The sequence below is a fragment of the Oncorhynchus keta genome, unplaced genomic scaffold, assembly GCF_023373465.1.
Source record: "Oncorhynchus keta strain PuntledgeMale-10-30-2019 unplaced genomic scaffold, Oket_V2 Un_contig_9458_pilon_pilon, whole genome shotgun sequence".
Lineage (NCBI taxonomy): Eukaryota > Metazoa > Chordata > Actinopteri > Salmoniformes > Salmonidae > Oncorhynchus > Oncorhynchus keta.
Genome location: NW_026290553.1, coordinates 36246 through 63640, shown reverse-complemented (window position 1 = coordinate 63640; position 27395 = coordinate 36246). Strand labels below are relative to the sequence as shown.

The window sequence follows — 27395 nt, the reverse complement described above, 5'->3', positions numbered from 1 at the left end:
CTCAGTATGGAAACTGTCTCTGTCTCAGTATGGGAACTGTCTCTGTCTCAGTATGGAAACTGTCTCTGTTTCAGTATGGAAACTGTCTCTGTCTCAGTATGGAAACTGTCTGTCTCAGTATGGGAACTCTCAGTATGGGAACTGTCTCTGTTTCTATGGGGAACTGTCTCTGTCTCAGTATGGAAACTGTCTCTGTCTCAGTATGGAAACTGAAAAACTGTCTCTGTCTCAGTATGGAAACTGTCTCTGTCTCAGTATGGAAACTGTCTCTGTCTCAGTATGGGAACTGTCTCTGTCTCAGTATGGGAACTGTCTCTGTCTCTGTCTCAGTATGGAAACTCACTCTCCTGTCTCTGTCTCTGTCTCAGTATGGAAACTGACTCTCGTTCTGTCTCTGTTTCAGTATGGGAACTGTCTCTGTCTCAGTATGGGAACTGTCTCTGTCTCAGTATGGGAACTGTCTCTGTCTCAGTATGGGAACTGTCTCTGTCTCAGTATGGGAACTGTCTCTGTTTCAGTATGGGAACTGTCTCTGTCTCAGTATGGAAACTGACTCTCGTTCTGTCTCTGTCTCAGTATGGGAACCCAGATGCAGGAGGAGTGGAGCACGTTCCTCTGGGATGGGACTACTGGGTCGGACTGGTGAGACTACATTTATACACCATATTACTAACGTCACAAACATCAGTCTAGACTTGGTGAGAACAACATGTCACCTCAGCAGTCTAGTGAGTCTAATCTAATGGTCCACTTTGACCCCCAGAGACGTATTCCTGACTCAATCATTAATCAACGGTGCTGCGTCTGCTGCTCCTGGCCTGGTTCTTCCTCTGGGAAGGGAAAATCACATCAATCAAAGATTGTTGACATACTTTGTTTAATATATCTGCAAGGGTAACTTGAGGTTAGAGGTCACTAAAGGTCAGGATCAGGAGAAAGTTGAGAATGTCCCGGCAGAAACACGACAGTCAACTTTATCTCCTCTGTAGTCTACTGAATCTAGAAACACGACAGTCAACTGTCTGTGTTCTATTCAAGAGAGGAACTCTAGGTACTACACTGTCTGTGTTCTATTCAGGAGAGGAACTCTAGGACCTACACTGTCTGTGTTCTATTCAGGAGAGGAACTCTAGGTACTACACTGTCTGTGTTCTATTCAGGAGAGGAACTCTAGGTACTACACTGTCTGTGTTCTATTCAGGAGAGGAACTCTAGGTACTACACGGTCTGTGTTCTATTCAGGAGAGGAACTCTAGGTACTACACTGTCTGTGTTCTATTCAGGAGAGGACCTCTAGGTACTACACTGTCTGTGTTCTATTCAGGAGAGGAACTCTAGGTACTACACTGTCTGTGTTCTATTCAGGAGAGGAACTCTAGGTACTACACTGTCTGTGTTCTATTCAGGAGAGGAACTCTAGGACCTACACTGTCTGTGTTCTATTCAGGAAAGGAACTCTAGGACCTACACTGTCTGTGTTCTATTCAGGAAAGGAACTCTAGGACCTACACTGTCTGTGTTCTATTCAGGAGAGGAACTCGGTACTACACTGTCTGTTCTATTCAGGAGAGGAACTCTAGGTACTACACTGTCTGTGTTCTATTCAGGAGAGGAACTCTAGGACCTACACTGTCTGTGTTCTATTCAGGAGAGGAACTCTAGGTACTACACTGTCTGTGTTCTATTCAGGAGAGGAACTCTAGGTACTACACTGTCTGTGTTCTATTCAGGAGAGGAACTCTAGGTACTACACTGTCTGTGTTCTATTCAGGAGAGGAACTCTAGGTACCACTGTCTGTGTTCTATTCAGAAAGGAACTGTCTGTGTTCTATTCAGGAGAGGAACTCTAGGTACTACACTGTCTGTGTTCTATTCAGAGAGGAACTCTAGGTACTACACTGTCTGTGTTCTATTCAGAGAGGAACTCTAGGTACTACACTGTCTGTGTTCTATTCAGGAGAGGAACTCTAGGACCTACACTGTCTGTGTTCTATTCAGGAGAGGAACTCTAGGTACTACACTGTGTTCTATTCAGGAGAGGAACTCTAGGACCTACACTGTCTGTGTTCTATTCAGGAGAGGAACTCTAGGACCTACACTGTCTGTGTTCTATTCAGGAGAGGAACTCTAGGACCTACACTGTCTGTGTTCTATTCAGGAGAGGAACTCTAGGTACTACACTGTCTGTGTTCTATTCAGGAGAGGAACTCTCGGTACTACACTGTCTGTGTTCTATTCAGGAGAGGAACTCTAGGTACTACACTGTCTGTGTTCTATTCAGGAGAGGAACTCTAGGTACTACACTGTCTGTGTTCTATTCAGGAGAGGAACTCTAGGTACTACAACTACACACTGTCTGTGTTCTATTCAGGAGAGGAACTCTAGGTACTACACTGTCTGTTCTATTCAGGAGAGGAACTCTAGGTACTACACTGTCTGTGTTCTATTCAGGAGAGGAACTCTAGGACCTACACTGTCTGTGTTCTATTCAGGAGAGGAACTCTAGGTACTACACTGTCTGTGTTCTATTCAGGAGAGGAACTCTAGGTACTACACTGTCTGTGTTCTATTCAGGAGAGGAACTCTCGGTACTACACTGTCTGTTCTATTCAGGAGAGGAACTCTCGGTACTACACTGTCTGTGTTCTATTCAGGAGAGGAACTCTAGTCTGTACTAGGAACACTGTCTGTGTTCTATTCAGGAGAGGAACTCTAGACCTACACTGTCTGTGTTCTATTCAGGAGAGGAACTCTCGGTACTACACTGTCTGTGTTCTATTCAGGAGAGGAACTCTCGGTACTACACTGTCTGTGTTCTATTCAGGAGAGGAACTCTAGGTACCTACACTGTCTGTGTTCTATTCAGGAGAGGAACTCTAGGTACTACACTGTCTGTGTTCTGTATTCAGGAGAGGAACTTCTAGGTACTACACTGTCTGTTCTATTCAGAGAGGAACTCTAGGTACTACACTGTCTGTGTTCTATTCAGGAGAGGAACTCTAGGTACTACACTGTGTTCTATTCAGGAGAGAACTCTAGGTAACACTGTGTTCTATTCAGGAGAGGAACTACCTACACTGTCTGTGTTTTATTCAGGAGAGGAACTCTAGGGTACCTGTGTGTTCTATTCAGAAGAGGAACACTGTCTGTGTTCTATTCAGGAGAGGAACTCTAGGTACTACACTGTCTGTGTTCTATTCAGGAGAGGAACTCTAGGTACTACACTGTCTGTGTTCTATTCAGGAGAGGAACTCTAGGTACTACACTGTCTGTGTTCTATTCAGGAGAGGAACTCTAGGTACTACACTGTCTGTGTTCTATTCAGGAGAGGAACTCTAGGTACTACACTGTCTGTGTTCTATTCAGGAGAGGAACTCTAGGTACTACACTGTCTGTGTTCTATTCAGGAGAGGAACTCTAGGTACTACACTGTGTTCTATTCAGGAGAGGAACTCTAGGTACTACACTGTCTGTGTTCTATTCAGGAGAGGAACTCTCGGTACTACACTGTCTGTGTTCTATTCAGGAGAGGAACTCTAGGTACTACACTGTCTGTGTTCTATTCAGGAGAGGAACTCTAGGTACTACACTGTCTGTGTTCTATTCAGGAGAGGAACTCTAGGACCTACACTGTCTGTGTTCTATTCAGGAGAGGAACTCTAGGTACCTACACTGTCTGTGTTCTATTCAGGAGAGGAACTCTAGGTACCTACACTGTCTGTGTTCTATTCAGGAGAGGAACACTGTGTCTCTATTCAGAGAGGAACTACTACACTGTCTGTGTGTCTATTCAGGAGAGGAACTCTAGGTACTACACTGTCTGTGTTCTATTCAGGAGAAGAACTCTAGGTACTACAACTACACACTGTCTGTGTTCTATTCAGGAGAGGAACTCTAGGACCTACACTGTCTGTGTTCTATTCAGGAGAGGAACTCTAGGTACTACACTGTCTGTGTTCTATTCAGGAGAGGAACTCTAGGTACTACACTGTCTGTGTTCTATTCAGGAGAGGAACTGTAGGTACTACACTGTCTGTGTTGTATTCAGGAGAGGAACTCTAGGACCGACACTGTCTGTGTTCTATTCAGGAGAGGAACTCTAGGTACTACACTGTCTGTTCTATTCAGGAGAGGAACTCTAGGTACTACACTGTCTGTGTTCTATTCAGGAGAGGAACTCTAGGACCGACACTGTCTGTGTTCTATTCAGGAGAGGAACTCTAGGTACTACACTGTCTGTTCTATTCAGGAGAGGAACTCTAGGTACTACACTGTCTGTGTTGTATTCAGGAGAGGAACTCTAGGTTCTACACTGTCTGTGTTCTATTCAGGAGAGGAACTCTAGGTACTACACTGTCTGTGTTCTATTCAGGAGAGGAACCTAGGACCTACACTGTCTGTGTTCTATTCAGGAGAGGAACTCTAGGTACTACACTGTCTGTGTTCTATTCAGGAGAGGAACTCTCGGTACTACACTGTCTGTGTTCTATTCAGGAGAGGAACTCTCGGTACTACACTGTCTGTGTTCTATTCAGGAGAGGAACTCTAGGTTCTACACTGTCTGTGTTCTATTCAGGAGAGGAACTCTAGGTTCTACACTGTCTGTGTTCTATTCAGGAGAGGAACTCTCGGTACTACACTGTCACTGTCTGTGAATGGGAAGCCTAAGAAGCATGGAGGGAACTACAGTGAAGACTACCTGACAGACGTCTGTGTAAGAAGATCTGTTAGTCTGTCCTACTGAAGGACACAGAATATCCTGTCTAACTACCTCTGTCTCTGTCCTATTCAGGAGACTTCCTCCAGTCTAACTACCTCTGTCTCTGTCCTCTCTAGACTTCCTCCAGTCTAACTACCTCTGTCTCTGTCCTCTCCAGACCAACATGTCTCTAGACTGTCTGTCCAGTATAAGTCTAACTACCGTCCGTTTCTCATGATGGAACTTCGACCCCCGCCCCCACGCCCCTGGACCCCGCCCGCAGTACCAGGACCGCTGTCTGGACCTCAAGGCCCCTCGAGACCCCAACTTCAACGTCCATGGGAAGGTAGGCTCCAAACATAGAAACAACCACAACAACCATACCACAACAACCATACCACAACAACCATACCATACCACAACAACCATACCACAACAACTATACCACAACAACCATACCAACCACAACAGACCATACCACAACAACCATACCACAACTGTTACTATACTGAACACATACCACAACAACCATACCATACTCACAACAACCATACCACTAACAACCATACCATACCACCAACCAACCATACCAACTACCACAACAACCATACCATACCACAACAACCATACCACAACAACCATACCAACCCTACCACAACAACCATACCACAACAACTATACCACAACAACCACAACATACCATACCACCAACAACCATACCACAACAACCATACCACAACAACCATACCACAACAACCATACCATACCACAACAACCATACCAACCATACCACACCAACCATACCATACCACAACAACCATACCAACCAACCACACCAACTATACCAACCATACCACAACCAACCATACCATACACCAACCATACCACACCAACCATACCACAACACACCAACCATACCATACACCAACCATACCATACCATACCAACCATACCACAACAACCATACCAACCACAACAACACACCAACCATACCACACCAACATACCATACCACACCAACCATACCACACCAACCATACCAACCAACCATACCACACCAACCATACCATACCACACCAACCATACCAACCATACCATACCACACCAACTATACCATACCACACCAACTATACCAACCATACCATACCACACCAACCATACCACAACAACCATACCAACCACACCATACCACAACAACTATACCATACCATACACCAACCATACCACACCACACCAACCATACCATACCACACCATACCAACCATACCACAACAACTATACCACACCAACCGTACCACAACAACTATACCACAAAACAACCATACCACAACAACCATACCACAACAACCATACCACACCAACCATACCACAACATTTACATTTACATTTAACCATTTAGCAGACGCTCTTATCCAGAGCAACTTACAAATTGGTGCATTCACCTTATACATCCAGTACCAACAGCCACACAATAGTGCATCTAAACCATTTTAACCATACCTGACCAAGGAACCATCCATCCTACCATTCCATAAAGAGGTACCATACCAGGTGTCACCGAAGGTGGTGATTGACTACCAACAACCATACCACACCAACCATACCACAACAACCATACCACAACAACCATACCACAACAACCATACCACACCAACCATACCGCAACAACCATACCACACCAACCATACCACACCAACCATACCACACCAACCATACCACAACAACCATACCACAACAACCATACCATACCAACCATACCATACCACACCATACACCAACCATACCATACACCAACCATACCACACCAACCATACCACAACAACCATACCAACCATACCATACCACACCATACACCAACCATACCACACCAACCACACCACACCACACCAACCATACCATACCACACCATACACCAACCATACCACACCATACACCAACCATACCATACACCAACCATACCATACACCAACCATACCACACCAACCATACCACAACAACCATACCACACCACAACAACCATACCACAACAACCATACCACAACAACCATACCATACACAACCAACCATACACCAACCATACCATACCAACCACACCAACCATACCACACCAACCATACCACACCAACCATACCACACCAACCATACCACACCAACCACCAACCATACCACACCAACCATACCACACCCAACCATACCACACCAACCATACCACACCAACCATACCACACCAACCATACCACACCAACCATACCACACCAACCATACCAACCACACCAACCATACCACACCAACCACACCACACCAACCACACCAACCATACCATACACCAACCATACCACACCAACCATACCACACCACACCACACCAACCATACCACACCAACCATACCACACCAACCATACCACACCACACCAACCATACCACACCAACCATACCACACCAACCATACCACACCAACCATACCACAACAACCATACCATACACCAACCATACCACACCAATCATACCACACCAACCATACCACACCAACCATACCACACCAACCACACAACCACACCAACCATACCACACCAACCATACCACACCAACCATACCACAACAACCATACCATACCACACCAACCATACCATACACCAACCATACCACACCAACCATACCATACCACACCATACACCAACCATACCACACCAACCATACCACACCAACCATACCATACCACACCACACCAACCATACCATACTACAACCATACCATACACCAACCATACCATACCACAACCAACCATACCATACCAACCACACCAACCACACCACACCAACCATACCATACCAACCATACCAACCACACCACACCAACCATACCACAACAACCATACCAACCACACCACACCAACCATACCACAACAACCATACCAACACAACCATACCACAACAACCATACCATACCAACCATACCATACCACACCAACCACCATACCATACCACACCAACCATACCACACCACAACCATACCATACCATACACCAACCAACCACACCACACCAACCATACCACAACAACCATACCAACCACACCACACCAACCATACCACAACAACCATACCATACCAACCATACCATACCACAACAACCATACCACAACAACCATACCAACCATACCATACCACACCACAACAACCATACCATACACAACCATACCATACCATACCACACCAACCATACCACAACAACCATACCACACCAACCATACCATACCATACCAACCACCAACCATACCATACCACACCACAACAACCATACCATACACCAACCATACCATACACCAACCATACCATACCACACCAACCATACCAACCATACCATACCACACCAACCATACCACACCACACCAACCATACCATACCATACCAACCATACCACACCAACCATACCATACCACACCAACCATACCATACCAACCATACCAACCATACCATACCACACCAACTATACCATACCACACCAACTATACCAACCATACCATACCACAACAACCATACCAACCACACCATACCACAACAACCATACCAACCATACCATACCACACCAACTATACCATACCATACACCAACCATACCACACCATACCAACCGTACCACAACAACTATACCACACCAACCGTACCACAACAACTATACCACAACAACCATACCACAACAACTATACCACAACAACCATACACAACAACCATACCATAACAACCATACCACACCAACCATACCATACCACACCACACCAACCATACCATACCACAACCAACCATACCACACCAACCAACCATACCACACCACACCAACCATACCACAACAACCATACCATACCAACCACACCACACCAACCATACCATACCACACCAACCATACCACACCAACCATACCATACCACACCACACCAACCATACCAACCACACCATACCATACCACAACAACCATACCATACCAACCATACCATACACCAACCATACCATACCAACCATACCATACCACACCACACCACCAACCATACCACACCAACCATACCAACCACCATACCACACCACACCTACCATACCAACCACACCAACCAACTATACCACAACAACCATACCACACCACACCAACCATACCATACCACACCAACCATACCACAACAACCATACCATACCAACTATACCACACCAACCATACCACACAACCATACCACCACAACCAACCATACACAACAACCATACCACACCAACCATACCATACACCAACCATACCACACCAACCATACCATACCACACCATACCATACCACACCAACCATACCACGACCAACCACACCACACCAACCATACCACAACAACCATACCACACCAACCATACCAACCACACCAACCAACCATACCACAACAACCATACCATACCAACCATACCACCAACATACCATACCAACCATACAACCATACCAACCATACCATACCACAACAACCATACCATACACCATACCATACCACACCAACCATACCATACCACAACAACCATACCACAACAACCATACCATACCATACCAACCATACCATACCACAACAACCATACCACAACAACCATACCACAACAACCATACCATACCACACCACACCAACCATACCACAACAACCACACCAACCATACCACACCAACCATACCACACCAACCATACCACACCAACCATACCACACCATACCATACCACACCAACCATACCACAACAACCATACCATACCACACCAACCATACCACAACAACCATACCATACCACACCAACCAACCATACCACAAACCATACCATACCATACCAACCAACCATACCATACCACACCAACTATACCATACCATACCATACCACACCAACCATACCACCACACCATACCACACCACACCAACCATACACAACCAACCATACCACACCAACCATACCACACCAACCATACCACACCATACCACACCACACCAACCATACCACACCAACCATACCACACCAACCACACCACACCAACCATACCACACCAACCATACCACACCACACCAACCATACCATACCACACAACCACCATACCAACCATACCATACCACAACAACCATACCATACACCAACCATACCACACCAACCATACCATACCAACCATACCACACCACATACCACACCATACCACACCACACCAACCATACCATACACACAACCATACCACAACAACCATACCACACCAACCATACCATACACCAACCATACCACACCAACCATACCACAACAACCATACCATACCACACCAACCATACCATACACCAACCATACCATACACCAACCATACCATACACCAACCATACCACCATACCAACCATACCATACACCAACCATACCACACCATACCATACCACACAACCATACCATAACCACACCAACCATACCAACCATACCACACCAACCATACCAACTACCATACCACACCAACCATACCACAACAACCATACCATACCAATCATACCACACCAACCATACCACACCAACCATACCACACCAACCACACAACCATACCACAACAACCATACCATACCACACCAACCATACCATACACCAACCATACCACAAACCATACCACACCAACCACACCATACCACCAACCATACCACACCAACCACACCAACCATACCATACCAATCATACCACACCAACCATACCACACCAACCATACCACACCAACCACACCAACCACACCAACCATACCACACCAACCATACCACACCATACCATACCACACCAACCATACCACACCAACCAACCATACCACACCACACCAACCATACCATACCACACCAACCATACCATACCACCACACCAACCAACCATACCATACCACACCACACCAACCATACATACCACACCATACCACACCAACCATACCATACACCAACCACACCACACCAACCACACCAACCATACCACACCATACCACACCAACCATACCACAACAACCATACCACACCAACCATACCACAACAACCATACCACACCAACCATACCACACCACCATACCATACCACACCAACCATACCACACCAACCAACCATACACCAACCATACCACACCACCCACCAACCATACCATACACCAACCATACCACACCAACCATACCACACCAACCATACCACACCAACCATACCACACCAACCACACCAACCATACCACAACAACCATACCAACCAATCATACCATACCACACCAACCATACCACACCAACCATACCACACCAACCAACCATACCAACCACACCACCAACCATACCATACCACACCAACCACACCAACCACACCACACCAACCATACCATACCAATCATACCACACCAACCATACCACACCATACCATACCAACCAACCATACCACACCAACCATACCACACCAACCATACCATACCACACCACACCAACCATACCACACCACACCAACCATACCACACCACACCAACCATACCACACCAACCATACCATACCACACCATACACCAACCATACCACACCAACCATACCACACCAACCATACCACAACAACCATACCACAACAACCATACCATAACACACCACCACAACAACCATACCATACACCAACCATACCATACACCAACCACACCACACCATACCATACCACACCAACCAACCATACCACACAACCATACCAACACCAACCATACCACCACAACCAACCATACCACACCAACCACCAACCATACCATACCACACCAACCATACCACACCAACCATACCACACACCAACCATACACCAACCATACCATACCACACACCAACCACACCAACCACCACACAACAACCATACCACACCAACCACACCACAACAACCATACCACAACAACCATACCACACCAACCATACCACACCAACCATACCACAACAACCATACACAACACCAACCATACCATACCACCAACCATACCACACCAACCATACCACACCAACCACACCACACCAACCATACCACACCAACCATACCACACCAACCATACCACACCAACCATACCACACCAACCATACCACAACAACCATACCACAACAACCATACCACACAACCATACCACAACAACCATACCACACAACCATACCACACCATACCACACCAACCATACCATACACCAACCATACCATACCACACCAACCATACCATACACACAACCATACCATACCACACACCAACCATACCACAACAACCATACCACAACAACCAACCATACCATACACCATACCAATACACCAACCACACCACACCAACCATACCACAACAACCATACCATACCACACCAACCAACCATACCATACCACACCAACCATACCATACCACAACAACCATACCACAACTACACCAACCAACAACATACCACAACAACCATACCACAACAACCATACCACAACCATACCATACCACAACAACCATACCATACCACAACAACCATACCATACCACAACAACCATACCACTACCAACCATACCATACACCAACCATACCATACACCAACCATACCATACACAACCATACCACAACAACCATACCACACCAACCATACCATACCAACCACACCATACCAACCATACCACACCAACCATACCATACCACACCATACCATACCAACCATACCATACACACCAACTATACCATATACCAACTACACCAACCATACCACACAACCATACCAACCATACCACAACAACCATACCACACCATACCACACCAACTACCATACACCAACCATACCAACGACCAACAACTAACCACAACCATACCACACCAAACCATACCATACACAACAACCATACCACAACAACCATACCATACACAACCATACCACAACAACCATACCACCACACCAACCATACCATACCACACCATACCAACCATACCATACTACAACCATACCATACCACACCATACCACACCAACCATACCATACCACACCAACCATACCACAACACCAACCATACCAACCATACCACACCAACCATACCACAACAACCATACCATACCAACCATACCAACCACACCACACCAACCACCACAACAACCATACCAACCATACCATACCACACCACAACAACCATACCATACCAACCATACCATACCACAACAACCATACCATACCAACCATACCATACCACACCAACCATACCATACCAACCACACCACCAACCACACCACACCAACCATACCATACCACAACAACCATACCACACCAACCAACACCACACCAACCATACCATACCATACCACACCAACCATACCACAACAACCATACCACAACCACACCATACACCAACCATACCACACCAACCATACCAACCATACCACACCAACCATACACCATACCACCAACCATACACCTACCATACTACAACCATACCATACCACACCAACCATACCATACCAACCACACCACACCAACCATACCACAACAACCATACCATACCAACCATACCATACCACACCACACCAACCATACCATACCACAACCAACCATACCACACCAACCATACCACAACAACCATACCAACCACCACACCACACCATACCATACCAACCATACCATACCACACCAACCATACCAACCATACCATACCATACCACACCAACCATACCAACCACACCACAACCATACCATACCAACCATACCAACCACACCACACCAAACACCAACCATACCATACCACAACCATACCATACACCAACCATACCACACCAACCATACCATACCATACCAACCATACCATACCACACCAACCATACCATACCATACCACCAACCAACCATACCACAACAACCACACCACAACAACCATACCATACCACACCAACCATACCATACCACACCAACTAACCATACCACACCAACTATACCATACCACAACATACCAACCATACCATACCACACCAACCATACCACAACAACCATACCAACCACACCATACCACAACAACTATACCATACACACAACCAACCATACCACACCATACCATACCACAACAACCATACCACACCAACAACAACAACTATACCACACCAACACCATACCACACCAACCATACCACACCAACAACCAACCATACCATACCAACCATACCACCAACCATACCATACCACAACAACCATACCACACCACACCAACCATACCACACCAACCATACCACAACAACCATACCACAACAACCATACCATACCACACCAACCATACCACAACAACCATACCATACCATACCACACCACACCAACCATACCATACCACACCAACCATACCACACCAACCATACCACACCACACCAACCATACCATACCACACCACACCACACCAACCATACCACACCAACCATACCACACCAACCATACCACACCACACCAACCATACCATACCACACCACACCAACCATACCATACCACACCAACCATACCACAACTACCATACCACACCACACCAACCATACCACAACTACCATACCATACCACACCACACCAACCATAACATACAACACCAACCATACCACACCACACCAACCATACCATACCACACCAACCATACCATACCACACCAACCATACCACACCACACCAACCATACCACACCACACCAACCATACCACACCACACCAACCATACCACACCACACCACACCATACCAACCATACCACAACAACCATACCATACACCAACCATACCACACCAACCATACCACACCAACCATACCACACCAACCACACCACACCAACCATACCACATCAACCATACCACACCACACCAACCATACCATACCACACCACACCAACCATACCACACCAACCATACCATACACCAACCATACCACACCAACCATACCACACCAACCATACCACACCAACCATACCATACACCAACCATACCATACACACAACCATACCATACCATACCAACACCAACCAACCACACCACGACAACCACACCACGACAACCACACCACAACAACCATACCACAACAACCATACCACACCAACCATAAAATACACCAACCATACCATACACCAACCATACCACACCAACCATACCACACCAACCATACCATACCCATACCATACCAACCATACCATACACCAACCATACCATACCACACCAACCATACCATACCACAACAACCATACCACAACAACCATACCATACCAACCATACCATACCAACCATACCACAACAACCATACCATACCAACCATACCACAACAACCACACCACAACAACCATACCATACCACACCACACCAACCATACCACAACAACCATACCAACCATACCACACCAACCATACCACACCACACCAACCATACCACACCAACCATACCACAACAACCATACCATACCACACCAACCATACCACAACAACCATACCACACCACAACAACCATACCAACCATACCATACCACACCAACCATACCATACCATACCACACCAACCATACCACACCACAACAACCATACCATACCAACCATACCACACCAACCACCAACCATACCACAACAACCATACCATACACCAACCACAACAACCATACCAACCATACCATACCACACCAACCACCAACCATACCACAACAACCATACCATACACCAACCACACCAACCACACCAACCATACCACAACAACCATACCAACCACACCAACCACACCACAACAACCATACCAACCATACCATCCCACACCACAACAACCATACCATACACCAACCATACCACACCAACCATACCATACACCAACCACACCAACCACACCAACCACACCACACCAACCATACCACAACAACCATACCAACCACACCACACCAACCATACCAACCACACCACAACAACCATACCAACCATACCATACCACACCAACCACACCAACCATACCATACCACACCAACCATACCATACCACACCAACCATACCAACCATACCATACCATACCACACCAACTATACCAACCATACCATACCACACCAACCATACCACAACAACCATACCAACCACACCATACCACAACAACTATACCATACCATACACCAACCATACCATACCACACCATACCAACCGTACCACAACAACTATACCACACCAACCGTACCACAACAACTATACCACACCAACCGTACCACAACAACTATACCACAACAACCATACCACAACAACCATACCACAACAACCACACCACAACTACCATACCAACCATACCATACCACAACAACCATACCATACCAACCATACCATACCATACCACACCACACCAACCATACCACAACAACCATACCATACCACACCAACCATACCACAACAACCATACCACAACAACCACACCATACCACACCACACCAACCATACCATACCACAACAACCATACCACACCACACCTACCATACCACACCAACCATACCAGAACAACCACACCACACCACACCAACCATACCACACCAACCATACCACACCAACCATACCACACCAACCATACCATACCACACCACACCAACCATACCATACCACACCAACCATACCACAACTACCATACCACACCACACCAACCATACCATACCACACCACACCAACCATAACATACACCATACCATACCACACCAACCATACCACACCATACCACACCATACCACACCAACCATACCATACCACACCAACCACACAACACCAACCATACCACAACAACCATACCATACCACACCAACCATACCACACCAACCATACCATACACCAACCATACCATACCACACCAACCATACCATACCATACACCAACCACACCACGACAACCACACCACGACAACCACACCACAACAACCACACCACAACAACCACACCACAACAACCACACCACAACAACCATACCACAACAACCATAAAATACACCAACCATACCATACACCAACCATACCAACCACACCATACATACCATACCAACCATACCATACCATACACCAACCATACCACACCACACCACCCATACCATACCACAACAACCATACCATACCATACCAACCATACCATACCATACCAACTATACCATACCAACCATACCATACCAACCATACCATACCACAACAACCACACCACAACAACCATACCATACCACACCACACCAACCATACCACACCAACCATACCACAACAACCACACCAACCATACCACACCAACCATACCACACCACACCAACCATACCACACCAACCATACCACAACAACCATACCATAACCACACCAACCATACCACACCACACCAACCATACCACAACCATACCATACCACACCAACCATACCATACCACACCAACCATACCATACCACACCAAACATACCATACACCAACCATACCACCACACCAACCATACCATACACCAACCATACCACAACAACCATACCATACCACACCACACCAACCATACCATACCACACCAACCATACCACACCAACCATACCATACACCAACCATACACCAACCATACCATACCACACCAACCACACCACACCAACCACACCACAACAACCATACCACAACAACCATACCACAACAACCATACCACACCAACCATACCATACACCAACCATACCATACCAACCATACCACACCAACCATACCACACCATACCATACACCAACCATACCACACACCAACCATACCACACCAACCACACCACACCAACCATACCACACCAACCATACACCAACCATACCACACCAACCATACCACACCAACCATACCATACACCAACCATACCACAACAACCATACCATACACCAACCACACCACAACAACCATACCACACCAACCACACCACACCAACCATACCACACCAACCATACCACACACCAACCATACCACACCAACCATACCATACACCAACCATACCACACCAACCATACCACACCAACCATACCATACACAACCATACCACAACAACATACCACACCACACCAACCATACCATACCACACCATACCACAACAACCATACCACAACAACCATACCATACCACACCAACCATACCACAACAACCATACCATACCACACCAACCATACCACACCACACCACACCACCAACCATACCACACCAACCATACCACACAACAACCATACCACACCACCATACCATACCACACCACACAACCATACCACAACTACATACCACACCAACCATACCACACCACACCATACCATACCACACCAACCACACCACACCATACCATACCACACCAACCATACCATACCACACCAACCATACCATACCACACCACACCAACCATACCATACCACAACAACCATACCATACACCAACCATACCACACACAACCAACCAACCATACCATACACCAACCATACCACAACAATCATACCACACCAACCATACCACAACAACCATACCACACCAACCATACCACAACAACCACACCAACCATACCATACACCAACCATACCATACATTACATTTACATTTAAGTCATTTAGCAGACGCTACCAACCATACCAACCATACCACACCAACCATACCACACCAACCATACCATACCAACCACACCAACCATACCACACCAACCATACCACACCAACCACACCAACCACACCAACCAACCACAACAACAACCACCAACCATACCATACCACACCAACCATACACCAACCATACCACACCAACCATACCATACACCAACCATACCATACACCAACCATACCATACCACACCAACCATACCACAACAACCATACCATACCACACCACACCAACCATACCATACCACACCAACCATACCACACCACACCAACCATACCATACCACAACAACCATACCATACCACACCAACCATACCATACCACACCACACCAACCATACCATACCACACCAACCATACCACACCACACCAACCATACCACACCAACCATACCACACCACACCATACCATACCACACCAACCATACCACACCACACCATACCATACCACACCAACCACACCACACCACACCATACCATACCACAACAACCACACCATACACCAACCATACCACAACAACCATACCATACACCAACCATACCACACCATACACCAACCATACCATACACCAACCATACCACACCAACCACACCACACCAACCATACCACACCAACCATACCACACCAACCATACCATACCAACCATACCAACCATACCACACCAACCATACCACACCATACACCAACCATACCATACACCAACCATACCACACCAACCACACCACACCAACCATACCACACCAACCATAACAAACACCAACCATACCACACCACACCATACCATACCACACCAACCACACCACAACAACCATACCACAACAACCACACCATACACCAACCATACCACAACAACCATACCATACACCAACCATACCACACCAACATACCATACCACACCATACACCATACCATACACCACCAACCAACCACAACAACCATACCACACCAACCACACCACAACAACCATACCACACCAACCACACCACACCCACCATACCACACCAACCATACCACACCAACCATACCACACCATACCATACACCAACCATACCACAACAACCATACCACACCAACCACACCACACCAACCACACCACACCAACCATACCATACACCAACCATACCACAACAACCATACCATACCACACCAACCATACCATACCACACCACACCAACCATACCACAACTAACCATACCACACACAACCATACCACACCAACATACCACACCAACCACACCATACCATACCACACCAACCATACCATACCACACCAACCATACCACACCAACCATACCATACCACAACAACCATACCATACACCAACCATACCATACACCAACCATACCACACCAACCACACCAACCATACCATACACCAACCACACCACAACAACCACACCACACCAACCACACCACACCAACCATACCACACCAACCATACCATACACCAACCATACCACACCAACCATACCACACCAACCATACCATACACCAACCATACCACAACAACCATACCACACCACACCAACCATACCATACCACACCAACCATACCATACCACACCAACCATACCATACCACACCACACCAACCATACCACACAACAACCATACCACAACAACCATACCATACCACACCAACCATACCATACCACACCACACCAACCATACCACAACTACCATACCACACCAACCATACCATACCACCACACCATACCATACCACACCAACCACACCACACCATACCATACCACACCAACCATACCACACCACACCAACCATACCATACCACAACAACCATACCACACCACACCAACCATACCATACACCAACCATACCACACCAACCATACCATACACCAACCATACCACAACAAACCATACCACACCAACCATACCACAACAACATACCACACCAACCATACCACAACAACCACACCAACCATACCATACACCAACCATACCATACATTACATTTACATTTAAGTCATTTAGCAGACGCTCCCATACCAACCATACCACCACCATACCACACCAACCATACCATACCAACCACACCAACCATACCACACCAACCATACCACACCAACCACACCACACCAACCACACCACAACAACCACCAACCATACCATACCACACCAACCATACACCAACCATACACCAACCATACCACACCAACCATACCATACACCAACCATACCATACCACACCAACCATACCATACACCAACCATACCATACCACACCAACCATACCATACCACACCACACCAACCATACCATACCACACCAACCATACCACACCAACCACAACAACCATACCACACCACACCAACCATACCATACCACACCAACCATACCACACCAACCATACCACACCACACCAACCATACCACACCACACCAACCATACCACACCAACCATACCATACCACACCAACCATACCATACCACACCACACCACATACCATACCATACCCACACCAACCATACCATACCACACCACACCAACCATACCACACCAACCATACCACACCATACCATACCACACCATACCATACCATACCACACCAACCATACCATACCACACCACACCAACCATACCATACCACACAACCATACCACACCAACCATACCATACACCAACCATACCATACCATACCACACCAACCATACCATACCACACCAACCATACCATACCACACCAACCAACCATACCACAACAACATACCACAACAACCATACCATACCACACCCACACCACCAACCATACCACACCAACCATACCATACCATACCACACCAACCATACCACACCACACCAACCATACCACAACAACCATACCACAACAACCATACCACAACAACCATACCATACCACACCAACCATACCACACCACACCATACCAACCAACCATACCACAACAACCATACCACAACAACCATACCACACCACACCAACCATACCACACCACACCACACCAACCATACCACAACAACCATACCATACCACACCAACCATACCACACCAACCATACCACACCACACCACACCAACCATACCACAACAACCATACCACACCACACCACACCAACCATACCACCACACCACACCACCCACCATACCACACCAACCATACCACAACACCAACCATACCACACCACACCAACCATACCACACCAACCATACCACACCACACCAACCACCACACCATACCACACCACACCAACCATACCATACCACACCAACACCACACCACACCAACCATACCATACCACACCACAACCATACCATACCACAACAACCATACCATACACCAACCATACCATACACCAACCATACCATACACCAACCATACCACACCAACCATACCACACCAACCATACCACAACAACCACACCAACCAACCATACACCAACATACCATACCACACCATACCATACACCAACCATACCATACACCAACCACACCACACCAACCACACCACAACAACCACCAACCATACCATACCACACCAACCATACCATACACCAACCATACACCAACCATACCATACACCAACCATACCATACCACACCAACCATACCATACACCAACCATACCATACACCAACCATACCACAACAACCATACCATACCACACCACACCAACCATACCATACCACACCAACCATACCATACCACACCACACCACACCAACCATACCATACCACACCAACCATACCACACCAACCATACCATACCACACCAACCATACCATACCACATCAACCATACCATACCACACCACACCAACCATACCACAACAACCATACCATACACCAACCACACCACACCAACCATACCACACCAACCATACCACACCAACCACACCACACCAACCACACCACATCAACCATACCACACCACACCAACCATACCATACCACACCACACCAACCATACCACAACAACCATACCATACACCAACCATACCACAACAACCATACCATACACCAACCATACCACACCAACCATACCACACCAACCATACCACACCAACCATACCACACCAACCATACCATACACCAACCATACCATACCACACCAACCATACCATACCATACACCAACCATACCATACACCAACCACACCACGACAACCACACCACAACAACCATACCACAACAACCATACCACACCAACCATAAAATACACCAACCATACCATACACCAACCATACCATACCACACCACACCATACCATACCACACAACCATACCACACCACAACCATACCATACCACACAACCATACCATACACCAACCATACCACACCAACCATACCAACAACCATACCACAACAACCATACCACAACAACCATACCATACCAACTATACCACACACACAACCATACCACAACAACCATACCACACCAACCATACCATACCACAACAACCATACCATACCACAACAACCATACCATACCACACCAACCATACCACCACAACAACCATACCACACCAACTATACCACACCAACCATACCACAACAACCATACCAACCACACCACACCAACCATACCACACCAACCATACCACAACAACCATACCATACCATACCACACCAACCATACCATACACCAACCATACCAACCATACCACACCAACTACCATACCACCACAACAACTATACCAACCACACCATACCATACAACACCAACCATACCATACCACACACCAACCCATACCACACCAACCATACCACACCATACAACCACAACACCAACTATACCACACCAACCATACCACAACAACCATACCACACCAACCATACCACACCCATACCACACCAACCATACCAACCAACCACACCATACACCAACCATACCACAACAACCATACCATACACCAACCATACCATACCACACCAACCATACCATACCACCACACCAACCATACCACACCAACCATACCACACAACATACCATACCAACCATACCAACCACACCACACCAACCATACCACACCAACCATACCACACCAACCATACCACACACCAACCAACACCACACCAACCATACCAACCCATACCACACCACACCAACCCATACCACACCAACCATACCATACCACACCAACCAACCATACAACCATACATACCATACCACACCACACCAACCATACCACAACAACCATACCAACCACACCACACCAACCATACCATACAACCATACCATACACCAACCATACAACCATACCAACCATACCAACCACACCACACAACCATACCACAACAACCATACCATACCAACATACCATACCACACCAACCATACCAAATACCACACCAACCATACCATACCACACCAACATACCACACAACCATACCATACCAACCATACCATACCACATACCAACCATACCAACCATACCATACCACACCAACCATACCAACCAACCATACCACAACAACCATACCATACCACAACAACCATACCATACCAACCATACCACAACAACCATACCACAACAACCATACCATACCACACCACACCAACCATACCACAACCATACCATACCACACCACCACCATACCACAACAACCATACCACACCAACCATACCACAACAACCATATACCACAACCAACCATACCACAACAACCATACCACAACTACATACCAACCAACCATACCATACCACACCACCATACCATACCATACCACACCAACCATACCACACCAACCATACCAACCAACCATACCACACCACACCACCAACCATACCACAACAACCATACCACACCACCAACCACAACAACCATACCAACCAACCATACCACACCAACCACCAACCATACCACAACAACCATACCATACCACAACAACCATACCACCACACCAACCATACCACAACAACCATACCATACCACACCAACCACACCACAACAACACCACACCATACCAACCATACCATACCACACCAACCATACCACACACCAACCAACCATACCACACCACACCAACCATACCAACCACACCACACCAACCATACCATACCACACCAACCATACCACACCACACCAACCATACCACCACACAACCATACCCATACCATACCACACCACCACACCAACCATACCATACCAACACCAACCATACCACACCAACCATACCAACCATACCATACCATACACCAACCATACCATACCACACCAACCATACCACAACAACCATACCATACCACACCATACCACACCAACTATACCATACCACACCAACCATACCATACCACACCACAACCAACCATATACCACACCAACCATACCACAACCATACCACACCAACCACACACAACCATACCACAACAACCATACCACAACAACCATACTCATACCACCAACCATACCACAACAACCATACCACCCAACCAACCATACCATACCACACCACACCAACCATACCACAACAACCATACCATACCACACCAACCATACCACAACAACCATACCACAACAACCACACCATACCACACCACACCAACCATACCATACCACAACAACCATACCACACCACACCTACCATACCACACCAACCATACCAGAACAACCACACCACACCACACCAACCATACCACACCAACCATACCACACCAACCATACCACACCAACCATACCATACCACACCACACCAACCATACCATACCACACCAACCATACCACAACTACCATACCACACCACACCAACCATACCATACCACACCACACCAACCATAACATACACCATACCATACCACACCAACCATACCACACCACACCACACCAACCATACCACACCATACCACACCAACCATACCATACCACACCAACCACACAACACCAACCATACCACAACAACCATACCATACCACACCAACCATACCACACCAACCATACCATACACCAACCATACCATACCACACCAACCATACCATACCATACACCAACCACACCACGACAACCACACCACGACAACCACACCACAACAACCACACCACAACAACCACACCACAACAACCACACCACAACAACCATACCACAACAACCATAAAATACACCAACCATACCATACACCAACCATACCAACCACACCATACATACCATACCAACCATACCATACCATACACCAACCATACCATACCACAACAACCATACCATACCATACCAACCATACCATACCATACCAACTATACCATACCAACCATACCATACCAACCATACCATACCACAACAACCATACCACAACAACCACACCACAACAACCATACCATACCACACCACACCAACCATACCACACCAACCATACCACAACAACCACACCAACCATACCACACCAACCATACCACACCACACCAACCATACCACACCAACCATACCACAACAACCATACCATACCACACCACACCAACCATACCACAACCATACCATACCACACCAACCATACCATACCACACCAACCATACCATACCACACCAACCATACCATACCACACCAAACATACCATACACCAACCATACCATACACCAACCATACCATACACCAACCATACCACAACAACCATACCATACCACACCACACCAACCATACCATACCACACCAACCATACCACACCAACCATACCCAACCATACACCAACCATACCATACCACACCAACCACACCAACCACACCAACCAACACCACAACAACCATACCACAACAACCATACCACAACAACCATACCACACCAACCATACCATACACCAACCATACCATACCAACCATACCACACCAACCATACCACACCATACCATACACCAACCATACCATACACCAACCATACCACACCAACCACACCACACCAACCATACCACACCAACCATACACCAACCATACCACACCAACCATACCACACCAACCATACCATACACCAACCATACCACAACAACCATACCATACACCAACCACACCACAACAACCATACCACACCAACCACACCACACCAACCATACCACACCAACCATACCACACACCAACCATACCACACCAACCATACCATACACCAACCATACCACACCAACCATACCACACCAACCATACCATACACCAACCATACCACAACAACCATACCACACCACACCAACCATACCATACCACACCATACCACAACAACCATACCACAACAACCATACCATACCACACCAACCATACCACAACAACCATACCATACCACACCAACCATACCACACCACACCACACCACACCAACCATACCACACCAACCATACCACAACAACCATACCATACCACACCAACCATACCATACCACACCACACCAACCATACCACAACTACCATACCACACCAACCATACCACACCACACCATACCATACCACACCAACCACACCACACCATACCATACCACACCAACCATACCATACCACACCAACCATACCATACCACACCACACCAACCATACCATACCACAACAACCATACCATACACCAACCATACCACACCAACCACACCAACCATACCATACACCAACCATACCACAACAATCATACCACACCAACCATACCACAACAACCATACCACACCAACCATACCACAACAACCACACCAACCATACCATACACCAACCATACCATACATTACATTTACATTTAAGTCATTTAGCAGACGCTCCCATACCAACCATACCACACCAACCATACCACACCAACCATACCATACCAACCACACCAACCATACCACACCAACCATACCACACCAACCACACCAACCACACCACACCAACCACACCACAACAACCACCAACCATACCATACCACACCAACCATACACCAACCATACCACACCAACCATACCATACACCAACCATACCATACACCAACCATACCATACCACACCAACCATACCACAACAACCATACCATACCACACCACACCAACCATACCATACCACACCAACCATACCACACCACACCAACCATACCATACCACAACAACCATACCATACCACACCAACCATACCATACCACACCACACCAACCATACCATACCACACCAACCATACCACACCACACCATACCATACCACACCAACCATACCACACCACACCATACCATACCACACCAACCACACC

At 46.7% G+C, this 27395-nt stretch overlaps 1 long non-coding RNA gene and 1 pseudogene across 8 annotated transcripts; both read left to right on the top strand.

Annotated features, from left to right (window-relative positions):
• The first annotated feature begins 934 nt into the window (after positions 1 to 934).
• On the top strand, positions 935 to 4008 carry LOC127927121 (uncharacterized). 8 transcript variants are annotated; one of them, XR_008126187.1, is made up of 5 exons: positions 935 to 1215; positions 1622 to 1703; positions 2132 to 2547; positions 3176 to 3663; positions 3899 to 4008. It is a non-coding gene; the product is annotated as an uncharacterized LOC127927121 (long non-coding RNA). The 8 variants fall into 8 exon arrangements; XR_008126192.1 differs by lacking the exon at positions 3899 to 4008 and having other exon boundaries at positions 2132 to 2336; positions 2466 to 2547; positions 3176 to 3659; XR_008126188.1 differs by lacking the exon at positions 3899 to 4008 and having other exon boundaries at positions 2132 to 2336; positions 2425 to 2547; positions 3176 to 3659.
• A 665-nt stretch (positions 4009 to 4673) lies between these two features.
• Positions 4674 to 27395, top strand: part of LOC127927122 (N-acetylglucosamine-6-sulfatase-like) — a 44636-nt pseudogene continuing 21914 nt past the window's right edge.